The 16,308-nt window shown below is 42.6% G+C and overlaps 1 long non-coding RNA gene across 1 annotated transcript in view; it reads right to left on the bottom strand.

Annotated features, from left to right (window-relative positions):
• LOC144461811 (uncharacterized) overlaps positions 1–16,308 on the bottom strand; it is a 91,821-nt gene that overhangs the window by 14,723 nt on the left and 60,790 nt on the right. Inside the window, exons 2-3 of the long non-coding RNA XR_013490448.1 lie at positions 4,099–4,438; positions 3,766–3,979 (exon numbers count right to left, since the gene is read on the bottom strand). This is a non-coding gene — a long non-coding RNA (uncharacterized LOC144461811). The remainder of the gene's footprint in view (positions 1–3,765; positions 3,980–4,098; positions 4,439–16,308) is intronic.

Below are 16,308 nucleotides of genomic sequence, written 5' to 3'. Positions count from 1 at the left end.
AATGTCCACTTTTATGAGGAAACAAGAGACCAGGTAGAAGTCGCCGGCAGGAATGTATTCAGTTTAACAATCAAAACAGGACAGCATACCAGTTCCTACACACAACACTGGAGCGTGTAACAGTATCTCTAAAGGTGCGATTGCGAAATAGGGAGACAGATTTGTCTTGCCTTTAAGCTGGCAGCGGAGGAAGTAACAGCGCTGAAACAACGTCTGTGTAAAAGGGATGGATGGCAGGACCATGAATGGGATGGGTGTGACATTTTGACGATGCGATATGTGTGTGACTCACCGCCAGGATATAAAGAGCAGCTAGCAGCAGTTAGCAGCTAACTCAGAGAGGACCAACGCCCAGAAATGTCTGGATGAGATCAGCCACCACATGACAGGGACAGTAAATGATTATTATTGCCATGTTATACCATTGTTAGTGATTATAAAGCACCGCCGAAGTTGTAGTGTTACAGATCACGTCTCTTTTGTTTCTAAAATGCCGACATGCTATCTAAAATCACATACACATGTTCTTTGCTTCTGTTTAAAAATTAAGGCAAATGCCGGGTCTTTGTTGTTGCCATGTCGTGGGATCTTTGTGTAAAAATGGCTACTGATGAACAAATTAAAATGAACTACATTGCCAGGACTAGAATGGTGCCCCTACTAAGTTTGATTTATCCTGTCTATCTCTGTGTGAGATGTTTGATGTTTGGATACTGCTCCTTATAAAGCTTGTGAGCCAGTAGTATAACAATGCTGGTATCACCTGGTATCTTGGTGTCATCAGTGATCAAGAACCTTAGTAGTAGCCACTTAAAAAATTTAAAAAATGGCTGAGTTTGATGTTAAGCACCTGGCTTTACTCTGGTACCAGCAACATATGCTCAGTGACTAAGGTAGGAGAAGACTGGGGTGAACATTGATTCAGCTTTTGCTCGTTGGAAACAGCTGAAGGAGTTTCTGTCACGATCCAGGGTTTTTTGTGTCTAGTCTTATCTCTGGGATATTGTCGGGTTCTCTGTAATGTGGTGTGGAGAAGGTTGAAGCAGACCACAGGAGCTCATATCACTCTTTATTCCAGGAAACAGCAACTGAACATCACATAACCAAATCACGGATCCAACAAAAACTGAACTGAAAACCAGGACTTAAATACAAACTAGTCTGATGAGGGATGAAGTGCAGGTGGAGAACAAGGGCGGAGGAGCCCAGGTGAGGGTAATAAAGTGAGGCAGAAGAACAAGTGGGAAGCTTATAGGCTGGGGAAAAGTGGGGGAAAGACTAATGAAGCTAACACAGGGCAGGTGTGAAGCTGGGTAAATGAGGGAAAGACACGAAGTGGATGAGTAAGAACAGGTGAGTGAAACTAATCAGGGTGGGGCTGACAAAGACTAAGGCAGGAAAACTGATCTGCAGACAGCCTGTAATTATACGTAACTTTAAAGGGAAATTTCGGTTTATTTCAACCTGTCTCCTATCGTCCTAAATTTGTTTCAAGTGACTAGTGACATAGAAATAATAGTTAGCATGTTAGCCGTTAGCCTAGATACAGCCGGGGCGCATAGTAGCGTCAGACCTGTTACATTGTAAGTGAACGGGCAACCTTCAAGTGCAAAGTTAGTCCACTAAACAAGCTTTTTTTCCACAAAGACCGCCTCATATCGTTAGGATAAATGTCAGAGAACATATAGAAAATGACATGTAAACGTATTGTCTTACCTTACCGGTGTGGTGCCATGTTTGTTTACCATTTAGCTCCGCTTTCCAAAGCGCGGCCGAAATATCGCGAGAACAAGCAGCGATCTCATACCGTGCCTGAAAACTCGCGAGAACAAGCAGCAACAGCTGGAAGGCAGAACCGGACAATAGCCTGAAAAGTTCATTCATTTATTTTATGAAAGATTTATAGAATAATGGCTGACTTTTTGCCAGACTTCGACTTTGTGGAGGAGGAATTTGATTTTGCAGAGTTTGATGGCCGCCCTTATTTATTTGAGCCAGAATACACTGACGAAGAGCTTCGTGAAATTGAAGAACAGAGGAGGAGAGAGAGAGTCACAACAGGTAGAGGACGAGAGAGGAGGAATGGCTGCTGCAAGGAGATTGGTGGTGTACCTGTGAATGCTGTGCCCCAGTGCCCACAGAAGAGGAATGCCTCTGTTGCAAGGAATGGGACCGGTTGCAGCCTTATTTTCAAGGTCTGGATGTGACCGAGGACGAGACACCTCCACCTGGAGTAGTATCCAGCTGGGCTTTATCTAGAGCTCGAGAGATTTCAGGCACGGTATGAGATCGCTGCTTGTTCTCGTGATATTTCAGCCACGCTTTGGAAAGCAGAGCTAAATGGTAAACAAACATGGCAGCACACCGGTAAGGTAAGACAACATGTTTACATGTCATCTTCTATATGTTCTCTGACATTTATCCTAACGATATGAGGCGGTCTTTGTAGAAAAAAAGCTTGTTTAGTGGACTAACTTTGCACTTGAAGGTTGCCCGTTCACTTACATTTTAACAGGTCTGACACTACTATGCGCCCCGGCCGTATCTAGCCTAACGGCTAACATGCTAACTATTATTTTTATGTCACTAGTCACTTGAAACAAATTTAGGATGATAGGAGACAGGTTGAAATAAACCAAAATTTCCCTTTAAGCCTTACTAAGATTTAAATAGATGAGTTACATAAAAAATAACCCCCGTACAGTTGTCATAAATGTTAAAATAGTGACGAGACCAAAACCATTTTATGTACCAGACTGTAAACATGTTTATTTCTGTTGTAAAGTTGGGCATTTTAACATGGGGGTCAATGGGGACTGACTTATTTATAGAGCCAGCCTCTAGAGGCCATTTGAGGAACTGCATTTTTTGTCACTTTCAGGTTGGCTTCATATTTCAGCCCTGGAGGCTGCCGCTTGGTCTCACTCCACTCCGCCATGAAAAATGCAGGTTATGCAAAGAACTGGCAACCACTTGATCTTCAAGCAGCAGTGGGGTTGTGATTTGAATGCAATGGATGCGGGGGAGGGGCAGTACGATTTATTGGCTACTGTTACCGACAGCACCTTATATATATAATGACAGCACGCCAAGCTTTTGTTTTTGGCTCTGCGCTGCCTGTGTGTATGTTTATGTGTCTCCATAGCTCCACAGGCTACGAAGTGTTCTTGTGCTCCATGGCACCTTCGCTAGGAGGTTGTCATCATGGGTGTTGCTTCGCCTGCTAAATTTAGCCAGCCGAGAACACCCAGTATCTCCGCTCTCCACATACAGTACATATGCTGCCTTTCTGTGGGGATAGAGCTCTCTACTCCCGAGCAATCAATATTGGATGCACCTACAGGGACTAAGCAAGCAAATGGCTCCAGGCGAGACCCAGTCCCTTCCCACCCATTTTCTATATATAAAACTGGCCTGGCATATAATGAAAAACATTACCTGCCACCAGGGCACATAACTCTACCAGCAGCAGATGGAGGAGCTGTGGAGTACGGGCCAAAGAATGATCCAATTACACAAATAGTATTTTTACACCCGAGGATCATTTATCATGGCACTCTATAGAGATAAATCATTGCAGCGCTTTGGTTTGAGATAAAATTCTTGGAAATCACTTGATAATGGGAAGTAAAGAGCCCATTGGAAAATAACTGAAACCGTCCTCCACGTCTCCGACTCGGAGCGTGTGTGTATTTCCCCGTGTGTGAGTCACTTATTGGCTCTACAGCTCAGCCTATATGTGTAGGTATGAGCTCTGTATAATACCTGCTCCCCTCCTTTGAGATAAAGAGGAGGGCTTCAGCTCAGTCACTCTCCGGAGAGTATCCGTCTCTCTCCCGTGGTGCTGCCTTGTTCCCGATAAACAAACACACATGACAGATGTCAACACGATACCAGCCAGTCCTGCAGTGCACCAGCTTCTCCCTGACATCCGGCTCATAAGCAGGCGCCGCGGAGCTGAGCTCCTCAGTAGGGCCATCTACATACAGAATAAGATCAGATCAGATTGGTTTTAAAAAAACCTCCAGGTTAGAAAAATTTATTTGGAAGAGAAAACAAAGGCGAACAGGAAAGTTATTACCGAAAACTGTGACCTACCATTCTGCCGCGATAGAGTGCACTGAATATTTGTTTCAGATCTGAACAGGTAATACACTCTGAACTAGTGATGGGCAGACCAGTTCTTATCACAGTATCGGCTCCTTCAAGCTCAAGATACATTTCAGTTTGGAAAGACTCATTCTGAGTTCTCTGTCCAGTAGGGTGATAAAGACGTAGTAGATTAGGGACCCCCCTCCTCCTATGGAGTCTGGTGGTGATGAGATGAGATGAAGAGGGAGGATCTGGATGTGAAGCAGAGTGGGCTGTTGATGAGCTCATCCTGGGCTCTGGAGGAGGAGACTGGAGGTGAATGGGGTGGAGGAGGGCGCAATTCTGCCTAAAATGAGAGAGGAGCAGAGAGGAGAACTGATTTAAAGTTTGGCAAGAGCGACATGATTGGCTGATGGAGATCGTGGCAAAATTCATGGCAAAGAGATAAGCTCTATAGCATAAAGAAAGTCTTCCTGATTGAACGTACACTGAGCTTCATTTAAACGTTTATAACCTTACGAGTTTTGATGCTTTTTGCAAAATATGGTGTCAGTTTCTCATACTTCTGTGTTGAATCAATGTCATACCTATGATGTAGGCTCTACAGCGACGTGACTGCCTGACGTGCACCTCCCCACAAATGTAACTACGCATCACAGTGACGCAGACTTCCTGTCTGTTTCTGTAAGCTGAAACCATTTCGCTCAGTGGAAACAAAGTTTTTATTTACTTTAATTTCACAGATAAGAAACAATAAATTGTGAAGACAATAAAGCCTCCACATAAATAGCATTTTAAGTCTTGTGTGTGATTTATCCTGGCTTCATATGAGCAGAGGAAATCTCTGCTCATCGCTAGGCTAATTTATACAATGTAAAATACCATAGGTTTGTGCTAATAACGTTAGCATGTTAAATTTGTTTTATCGGTGAATGTTGTGAGTTGTAATGGAGCCGAATTTTGTAACATTACCTTTGTTAAATGTTGCTGTTGTCCCTGACTTCATATAAGTAGAGGAAAAGTCTGCTAGCTGCTAAGCTAATTCATTCAGTGTAAAATGCCATAGACTTGTGCCAATAACGTTAGCATTGGGGTGGGAAAAAATTTTTTTTTATATTAATCGCGATTTTTTTCTTGGACGATTCTAAAAATCGATTCTCTCCCCAGAATCGATATTTTTCTATTTATTTTAGGCCGTTTAGGACGTTTATTTTAAAACGCGCTCCTCTGGCTCTGATACAGCCGTCTCTATGCCGGAAGTCCCACTCTTGGCTGTGTAACAATGTCCCACCTACAGTCCCCACTGATTGGTTACACTGATTGGTTACATGGCACAAGTGATAGCCAATCAACACTGAAGCTTCTTCATGCAGCGCCACAGACTTGGAGGAGAAGCAGACTGCTCTGTGAGCCACAGCAAAAAAACCCAAAAAGATTTAGGCTAATTGTCATCAAGTGAACATGTTCTGGAGCTCCTTTACTTAATAAAAAGAAGACAGAAGTTAACTCAAAATATAGCTGGCATGAGTGCCACAAATGTGGAAAAACAATTAGCGCATGGTCCGCTAGCATAATGCTAACATATAATGGAAATCTTCATAGACTGCAAGTCTGCATATTCGTCTTCTAACACTACTCAACACTGAAAAGGTATAACGACTTAAAAATCAACTCATGCGCCACCTAGTGGTGTGGTTGAGCCGCTGCATCAAGAGAGGCGGCACATTCATTTTTATTATCCCAGCAAGCCAAATGACGTCCAGTTAACATCGTGTTGACGTCATTTGGTGACGTTCCAGACTAGTCTAAATCACGGCCAAATAGGCGATGTTTTAGACGTCATTTCCAGGACGTGGTCACCAAGATGTCACCTTGACGGCTTTTTAATAACCCTAACCGACCACATAACCGTCCAATTTATGTCATCGAGAGGACGTCTTGGTGACCACGTCCTGGAAATGACGTCCAAATGTCCCCCTATAGAGGGAATCGCCTTGTTGTTTACAAATACTTCCGGGTAGAAAACCAGCAGAGTTTAGCTACAGAGCTGCCAAGCGTCACGCTTTGAGTGTGACAGTCACACAATCTGACCCATTCTCACACCACATGCCACACTTGACATTTCTCATGCTTATATTTCCCCATTCAATACTCTATTTTTTTCATGATAATAAACTTTGGTCCTCGCGGCTTGCCGTAGTTCGAGTAACTCTGATTGACTGACCGAGATAACCAATCCCAGACCAATCCATCAGTCCTTTGTGCCTAAATCTAACCAACCACGGAAGGCACCACGCAATATAAACAATCAGAAGCAACGTAAGGCAGGTCTTGGCGTCTCTAACTATCTTTCACACACAACAGCGCCGACATCTAAAACCCACTTGACGTTCTTCTGCTTGCTAGAAGACGGACGGTAGGTAACTACCCAGTTTTGTTCACTGTTGATTCGCTGTTTCTCCTTGAGTTTCCTGGTTAATATGTACTGTTTTAAGGCTGCTATAAGTCTATCATTGTCCTGTATTTGTTGCAGAGCTGTGTAACATTTATTTGCCTCTTCTCTTGGCCAGTTCACACTTGAAAAAGAGACTCTAACGTTAGTCTCAATGTGTGTGTGTGTGTGTGTGTCAGAGTTACAGACTTGTAAATATCAATTTAGACCCCCCTAAAGCAGTGTTTCTCAAAATTCTAAATTTCAAGGTCTATCCTTAACTCTGACAGTGTACAAATGGACCCATTGGGGTCCATTTGGTTCCATTTGTACACTGTCAGAGTTACAGACCTTGTAAGGGTCAATTTAGACCCCCCTAAAGGAACCCACAGAATCCCTGGAATCCACTTTGAGAACCACTGTAAAACTAGCATTAGGAGGCCACAGTGCAGGGAGAGCCACTGGACATCAGTCTTAAGGTATAAAACGACGTTAAAACAGGCCAAATCGATGTTAAAAAAGGCCAAATTTTTTCCGAACGCATCATGACACTAAAGTCTCACTCTTGTCATTTTCTGAAACTTGGCAGCCCTGTAGCTATCACATTTTTCACGTCACTATATCACCGTTTAGACTAATCTGATGTTTGTAAAGTCCATAAACACAATGATTGAACAAACGTTAGTATTTCTGTGTGCACATTTTGTAATTAATAACATGGTTATCGTAGATTAGCTGGGCTAACCGTTAGCTGTTAGCCCTGTTAGCGGTGTCTGTAATGACTCATTAACTCAATGAACAGTCCGTGAAAAAAATATTTTTTCCAGCGGATGTCTTAGTTACAACATGATTGAGCTAACTGGAGTAGTTTCATGTCGTATCCGAAAACGGGAGGCTTTTAACAGATGACGTCCTGATGTTAGCTTTGCTGCTGCTGCAGCCAGGTGATTCTCTGAATTCGGTGCACATTGGGTTCTCTGGTTAATGAAAAAAATACCACAAATAATTGTGTTTCTGAACATTGCATCTGATGAAGGACTATTTGAACCTCTGAGAAAATACGTTTTCCCACCTTAGGCATGAAATCCCAAACATGATTAGGAATTTCTTTGTCACTTAGATTGTTTTAAATTCAACCCCGTAACGGGACAATTTGATTCCTGTGTGAATATAATTCTAAAACATATTCAAACTAATTCTTGCAGTGCCTTGGTAATCATCTGTCCCTTGTGTAAAATAACTTATTATAAGTATATTTTATTTGATTCTAAATAATAATAATTTGACTGTCAAGTAGGATATGGCAACTTAATGTACAAGCGGTCTTCATAAATCATGAAAATATACTTGAACATAAACATTAGATTAGGCTTTCATATATTTTCTACTTGTCTTCTAAACTCTGCATACAGTTCAACAAACACTTACCTAATATTTGTTATCATTATTAAAAAATCTATGAAAATGTATCAAGTAACAGGATTGAACACACTGTAACAGGGTTGAATGAATGACACAACATTTAATCAAACTGAAATTGACTTTAATTAATTTATTAAAACAAACAAGAAGAAACAAACATATCAGGTAAAACTATTTCATTCAAATCATTAACATCAGGTAAAACTATTCCATTAACATCAGGTAAAACTATTCCATTAGCATCAGGTAAAACTATTCCATTAACATCATTAACATCAGGTAACATAAAATCTGCAGTATCAGCAGTAAAAAAAAAGTACATTGCTGTCTGCTCTAAAATCTGGGAATTTACCCCCCAGTTTATGGTTACATCTTAATGCTCAATCTTAACTTCCAGTGGCGTGAATGTGGATGGTCTTTTTTCTTATCTGATCTGTTGTTCCTGCTTTTTATGGTTCTCTTCATCCTTTAGTCAGACAGTCTGTCCCAGATCTCTTTCTGAATTTGCATGTGACGTGAATCACGTCCTGTCACGGGCTGAGGAGGCGGGATGAGCTCAAGCACATCTTCAAATGGATACCACAGTACATCCTCTTGTAGAGGCCAAAATAACCTGTTTTTGGCTATTCCGGCATGGTGCATACATTTGACTTGAACGTCGGTTTCATCTGTGGCAAGGATTATTCCTGGATGCAATGCTTTATCAAAAGTGAGCACGCACCACTCCCCTATGACCTCTGGGTCATCCCAATTTATATGTTTCTGCCCTTGTGACACAGTAGCTGGGACTTTCCTGACAAAGCTGAAATGATTTGTATTCCAGCACTCACATTCAAGCTTTCCATAGGTGGAGCACATGCAGCTGACATCTCGCGATGTTATCTCCCCTCGAGCAAGAGTGATGACCTGATGGATCTGCATGGTTCCAGGGACTGGTGGAATGGTGGATGGCATCCTTTGCAGTGCCTGCTCAACAGCTTCATCTTCGATAAAATACAATTTGACTGAAGTGTCTGTCTCGGAGAGGGCCTTGAAGAGCTCATAAGCATTGTTGATGTCCTGGCCGTGGCTGATGAGGTTGTCTGCTGATCTCTTTAAGGCAGCACCAACACCATCTGGTGCTCCTTTGCCGTGACTGGACTCGAAAAAATTCCAGGTCCCTCTCAGTCCTCTCTTGTCAAGCTCTGTACTGAAGAGAAAAAAGTTTCCTTTCTGCCTGTACTGCGTACAGGGCCCATCACTAAAAAAGTGCACGACAGACACCTCTGGGTGTGTGGTCTGCACATAGCCCAGTGCAGGTTTCAGATGTTCCCATATGGCAGCTGGACTCTTGTGCTTGGATGGTGAGATGGAGGTAAAGCAGGTTGGCTCTTGTGTTCCACCAACATAGATGACCCCTTGGTGGGATGATCCAAAATGTACTGACTGAATTTCAGTGCTATACTTAGAAGAAAAGTTCTCAGAAAAGTCAATGTGAATAAGGCATTCATCATTGGCCATGCAGCTGCGCAGTCCACGGTAGTAGGCATACTGTTGCCTGATGTTGAAGAGATGCCTCTTAAACTTTGTGAGGTGTGTGTGGAACCTCTCTGCAAGTTCCTCTTGACTGCTCTCAATGGTTTGCTTTACTGTTATTTTTGCGACCGAGCTCTCTTCACAATTTTGCTTTGTCTTCTGTGGCCCACTGCATATAGGTCACCTTCTGTGCACCATTATATGAGCTTGAGAGGGGAACGATTCTGTTCTTGCAAACTTCACATTCTCCATACATGCAGGCCTTGCTGCCAATGTCACAGCAGACAAGTTCTGTGAGGCTCTCTAAATTTGATGTTCCAATAAGCTTAAGCTGACAAAGCTTGTCAGCCAGAAAGCCCAGGTTTTCATGTAACCTGCACTGGCAGGTGTCGCAGTCTGAAAGGGAGGGGTGGACAACCCAAAAGGGTCGCAGCCGGCAAAATGAGGCGTAGGAAATGTGACTAGTGTTGTTTTCTGCCAGAAACTTCCTGTGAAGGCTTTTCATCGTGTCTACAAGGAATCGTTTTTGCATTTTTATTTTCTTCTTTGTTATTGTTTGCTTTTTGCCCGTCGTCATCCGACTCACATCATCTCTCGTGAAGAATGTCTTCACCTTGCTCTCCAGGGATGTATCAGTGTATCTGTTGTAAGATTTTCTGGTGGAGTTATTACTCAGGTCTTCATTCTCACACAAGGTCCTGCGTTTCTTTGAAAAGCCTAGTGCTTTCTCAGACCACCTCTGCAGCCTGTATTTCTTGACTATCTTCCCCACAACAACCTCAGCAACAGTTTTTTTTCCTTTTTCATTTCTGGCATTCTTGTACTTTATCCTAATGTCATGAATTAGGGCTTCATGGTGCAGTAAAGTTTTCCTCACCTTGCTGTTCACGGTACAATTCTTCAGCAGTTGACGGACTTTGGACCTGGGAGAGTCTTTATCGATGGTTGCTCGCTGGAGTCTTTTCTTGTATTTTTCTTTCTGCTTCTTCTGATGTTTGAGTTTCCTTTTTAGTTCTTCCATTTCTTTGTGCAGTGTGTCTCTTGCTTTGCTGGATGCTTTCTTGCCTGCTGAATGACTAAGATGAAACCATACAATGCATGGAAAGGGGACTGTTAGTTTTACAGATTAGTAGTTACATTAGTAGTGACATAGCAATTACATAATATACACTAGGGTGCAATAATTGACCACCATGGCTTTGTATGTGTTTGTTTGTGAGTGAGTGAGTGAGTGAGTGGAAGGGGGGGTCTGAATTTACTACTAAAAACAGTAAACTATGGCTCCCTTCCTACAAATGTACATTTCTTAGGAGCTACTGGAATAATCATGTATAAAGCAGTGTATATAGCAGTGTTTTTTAAACAAGCTATCATAATTAAAACCAACCACTGTCTCTAACCACATATTTCCCTCACCGTGAAGACTCTGGTCTGGCTTGCACTGCATCTTGAATCTCACTGTCAGGACTATGTGGAGGGGTTAGAGAGATAGGCCCACTGTTGTCAATCTCAGCTTTCCATTTCTGTCTTTCTTTAGCCTCCTGCCACTCCTTCCGCTTATGTCTTTGAGCTCTCTTACTCAAGTCATGGATGGATTTCTTTTTCCCTGCTTCTGTATCTCTTTTCCACCGCTCACGCTCTTTCCTGAGGTATTCTTCCCTTCTCTGTGCATCTGCATTTCTTCTCGCCCTGTACTCTCTTTGCCTCTCTGCATTTGATTTACCCATCTGATATCTGAAAATAATGAACATGAAATAACATTTAGAGAAAAGGGGCTGGCTAGCTGGCTTAAGAACAGTTCAACCTTCAACCCCATAACAATGATTCAACACCGTAACAGTGTTTTTTGTTACGGGGTTGAAGATTTTAGCTAAAACTAACCATAAGTCCACGTTAGCTAGGGTATGGAGCACCACATGGCATGAGGAAAACAAGAAATTAATATATTTTTCCAACACTATTGTTTGCTTTTTCCCAAACAATAGTAAATATCATTTATGCATGTAACAGTGTATGCTAACACTTACCGCTCTTTACAGTGTGAGCTGGAAAAGACTTGAGTGATGTCACTTCCTGGGTGCTGAGGAAGTTGTACTGAACCATTATTTTTAAAAAGGGGGAAATTGGTATGTTGTTACGGGGTTGAACAAAACTGGGTGACATGATTAAATAGTGCTATTTTATAAATAATTCATGTATTTTTCTCAGATTTCTTTTATTTAAGTTAAAGTAGACGGGCAAATGATTATATTAGCAGAAAAAACTTGGGGTTACTGGCTGTTTTTATTTGTTTTCTATTCAATGAAAAATTAACTTTGGTCAGTGGGGACATGCATATTTGGCTGACCTCTACTCCTCAGCAACCCATGAAATCTTTCAAAACATAATTTTTAAAAATATGTTTGTGTGTTATAATGTAAAGACACATAGTTCTTTCCATTTCTTGCTTTAAAATGCATTTTGTGGTTTACTTTATATGAAAATCTTTGAGGTAAACCTGTGAGACACAAAGTGCACCGAATTAGACATCGTGATTTCCCAAAACTGAATTAATACCACACATAGCAACACAAAACTGCTTTGCTAGCTCAATCATGTGTTTTACAGCACTTCACAGAAACCCTGACGCCGACCGTGTTTTGGAGGACACAGACACACCACTGCACAAGTATAAATGCTCACAATGGTGTAGACTCTTTATAGAGCAGACACACAAGTATAAATCCACCATTACTCTTTTTCTTTTTGAAGGTGGGGTTCAAATCTAAATTCTTTTTTTAACGTGATTATTTGATAAAACCCCTGTTTAATGAACCAGAATTATCTTTTTAAAGTCCACGTCTTTCTGTGTATTTACCACATTATTCATCACAAACACATTTCCCTTTCCTTTTATAGGTAAGTGACAATTTCATAATGAAAGGAAATTTCTGGAATCATTTGCAAATGGCTTCACTGCAGTATAAAACCTGACCTCAAGCGTCTGAAGAGGCCATAATTACAACCATATTAGCCTCTGTTAATGGATGCTGAGGTATGTCTAATGGCCACATCGCAGCCATGTTCATGGCTCTAATGCACCGCGGGCTAACCAAGAGACCTTTGACCTCCAAATGCATTAGTAATAAAGCTGTCTTGGCACACTGATCAATATTGACTGCATACATTAGAAAGTATAATCTCTTATTTTTCTAACACTCGGGGAACAGAGCCAGCTTTAACGGGCTGAAAAGAACATTTAAGTGGAGACGTGCTGCTACAGAACGGTGTTCCATCTTCCTCTGTGATCAACATTTCCGTCAAAGCCACAGCTCTTATTTTCCTCCTCGGGGCAGCGGTGCCTTCATCGGTTCAGCATCTCCTTGCCTTTGCAAGTACTGCTCTCTCAGCATGTAGGTAGCACCCCTCGTTGAGTTATGATCAAGCCTCTGTAATGAGCAGGAACTCAAATCCTGTTGAACACACATCATTCCTCAGCAGCAACGGGAGGAGGGGAGCGGGAGGGAGGGGAGGGGGGTTAAATATTCTACAGCGTGGTCCGATCTCGCCGGTCTTCGGAGAGTAATGAAGCAGCTACACAGATCCGCCACATACACCCCTATCTCTCTGCCTAATGAACGAATGAGCCGCGCCCAGGTGAAAAATGAGCCGGCTCTACATTGCCTCTTAAGAGAGAGAAAAAATGGGATTCCTTTCCTTCGCAAAACAACCCACATCCCACCTACACCCCTCCTCCTCCTCCTCTAAACTCTGATTTCAGTGGGGATGATTGATTAAACTGAAAACAGCCACCCTCCCCCCTAAACCTCAATCCTCACCGCTGCTGCATCTCCAACTAATTTGGTTTCGCAGTGGTTTGTGTTTACAGCTTTTACCTACAGAGACATTTATGCAACCCGGTGCAATACAGCAGCTCAGGTACTCAGCGGTGAAATTAAGGTTAAATGACATAAGGACACAGTCAAAGACTAATTTTTGACGGCTGACTCAGTATATGTGGAGTGAAGCTCGTACTGAGTCATCAAATCGCGCTGGAAGAAAAGTTGCATTTTCCAAGCAAAGCTCGTCGAGTACCTTTGAGGTTGATGGCGGTTTTAGTTTGATCAACATAATGCTAAAAAGCCTGAAGGGGGGAAAGTATTTGAAGCAGCAAACAAAGACAGAAAAGCGGAGAGTTCAGCATTAATACGACAGCGGCCCTGAAAGTCAATGAATGCAGCGCTTCAGTCCCCTCAGGCTCAGACGGTGCCGAGATGCAGATCACAAGGCGTCGATGCGCCCTCCCGGTGTCCCGCTGAGGTCGTTGTCCAGCTGCATCTGACGCAACCTGGCACATCTCTTCATGCAAAAACACCGCCGTCTGGGACCGTTTGTGTCGCTCTCGGCGCTAAAAAACGAAGACAGTTCGACTTAACTTTCATAAACACTAAAAAACAATCCCCTCGAACCAGTCAACCTGAAAATGGTCTTTAGCTCTCATATCAGCCTTGTCATCTGCAGCTCAGGTCGGCCTCGCCCCCCTGCAAGCACACTCGTCTCATTCCTTTGATTCCTTCGCAGGGTCTGAGCTGTGTGTCAGCTGATTCACAGTAATATTGTTATGCAGGATGAAGCCTCTGATAAGCTTGAGGGACTGCTCGGTCAGGACAATAAAAAAAAGAAAAACTAAAACATAACAATGCCAACTGGCTGTGAAAATCAAAAGTGTTCTCTAACCTGCATGAACAATAACTTTTTCAACAAGGTGAGAAATGTTGTAATACAATTTAATGCAAATGAAATGTAAATCAGGTATCTCAGTGTATAAGAAGCAGGAAAAAGGCTGTGGATTAATCAAATGATCTGATTATTCTGAAAATGAATTTTTATATTAAGACTCCTTAGATCAGTTCCTGGGACTTTTTAATAACCTGCACCAGCTGAACAAAAGTTTGCATCCTACTGACATTTTCTGTTCCCCTCGTATGATGCTGTTAATATACATTGCTCAAATATTAAGGGAACACTTAATGGTCACAGTAAAACAGGAGAGCTTGGCAGGGCCGCAGAAGGGCATCAACCCAGCAGCAAGACCGGTATCTGCTCCTTTGTGTGAGGAGAAACAGGAGGAGCACTGCCAGAGCCCTACGAAATGACCTCCAGCAGGCTACTGGTGTGCATGTTTCTGACTGTCAGAAACAGACTCCATGAGGGTGGCATGAGAGCCCGACGTCCTTAAGTGGGACCTGCTCTCACAGCCAGGCACCGTGCAGCTCGACTGGCATTCACCAGAGAACACCAGAATTCACAGGTTTTAAAGTTCTTCCTTGGATTAAACCCCTTAAAAGTCACCTCAGTTCCAAAAAATGACATAAGTTTTCTGTACATGAGAAATCATTTCATATGCGCAGATCTATGAATATGAAAATAAGTCCCGCCCCTCACCCTGCAGCTTGGGGCGTACCGCTCGCCTTCGACTGGTCATCGCTCTCTAAAATGTTAGACATTCACGGTAATAGACAACAATAGCCCCGGCTTGACGACATTATCAAACAGCTAATAATCTGTTGCGATGTCAGATAAAATTTGTCCCGAAGCGCCAGCTCTGACAAGTTAAAGTGAAAGTCAAACTTAGCTTACAAAATACTGATACATAGCTACACCTGACATATCCTCCAATACCCCTCGATTCTCCCGTAGCGTTATGGGTTTGGTTCCTCAGGTGTGTGTCATAACCTGGCTGTCTGAATCCATTGGTACAATGCAGTTTGAAAGGCAAAATTCCATCCATCATCCCCTTATCTGAGGCCGGGTTGCGAAGGCAGCAGGCCGAGCAAAGCACTCCAGACGTCCCTCTCCCCAGTGATGCTTTCCAGCTCTTCCTGGGGGACCCCAAAGTGTTCCCAGGCCAGATGAGATGTAATCCCTCCAGTGTGTTCTGGGTCTGCCCCGGGGCCTCCTACCGAAATTGCTCAGCCATTATGTTGACTGTTTATTTTGCTCATCATGTCTTATACACTGGAGTAGGGGTAGTTAACACAGGCCCTAGTGCATGTTAGTTACTAATTATTATTATCTTGTCTTTTCTTACTGCCACTCTTATGTTTAAAAGGCATGACTGCTGACTGGACTTGCAGATGTGCTCAGCTCGTCAGTTGACAGATTTTGCACCTAAACTAGTTACTCTATCATGTCGTCTTGTCACATGATCAAATAGAGACTTGACACTAAGCTACATCAACATACTGTAACAACTGGTGAACCAGGTGAGACAGTTCAGGTAAAATAACAGTCTTTACTGGTCCAAAGGCTTTGATCAGCGAATATAATGTGACTTGGGATGTACGCCAAACGCTGGCTCAATTATGCAGCAGATCCAGCTGTGCCGCCCATAGGTGCCGTCGTCACCAGAATAGGACGTCGCTTTACGTGACGCTTCAGAGTAAGGCCGTCTCATGTCTCTTATCAGCAATCCTCACTCCTAACTCCTGACTCCTTAAATGTTTTCCTAAGTGGGAGGGACTAAACAGTTAGGTAAGGTAGCTAGGTTAGGTGATTAGCAGTAATTTTAAGGGACTTGGGACATACCCAGGGGCAGGAAGTGAAGTGACCTGAGTCTCAAGGTAAAACAAGAAACTTGAGCTGTGACACATACATGTTAACCAGCAATCATTACTACATACCTCTAAATATACTATATATCTAAAAAAAGAAATATATACATTTTATATATATAGTTCATTCATGGTTTTTCTAGTTCATGTAGACTCAGCATATACTTTTGTTATAAAGTGCTACTGACAAGAAAAGAAAATTATGACGGAGGTGGGCTTGCATTTTCGAGAGCATATAGCCAATAGCAAATGGCA

The sequence above is a fragment of the Epinephelus lanceolatus genome, chromosome 23 (assembly GCF_041903045.1).
Source record: "Epinephelus lanceolatus isolate andai-2023 chromosome 23, ASM4190304v1, whole genome shotgun sequence".
In the NCBI taxonomy this organism is placed as follows: domain Eukaryota; kingdom Metazoa; phylum Chordata; class Actinopteri; order Perciformes; family Serranidae; genus Epinephelus; species Epinephelus lanceolatus.
Note: the sequence above shows the minus strand (reverse complement) of the source record. Positions and strands in the feature narration are given on the sequence as shown.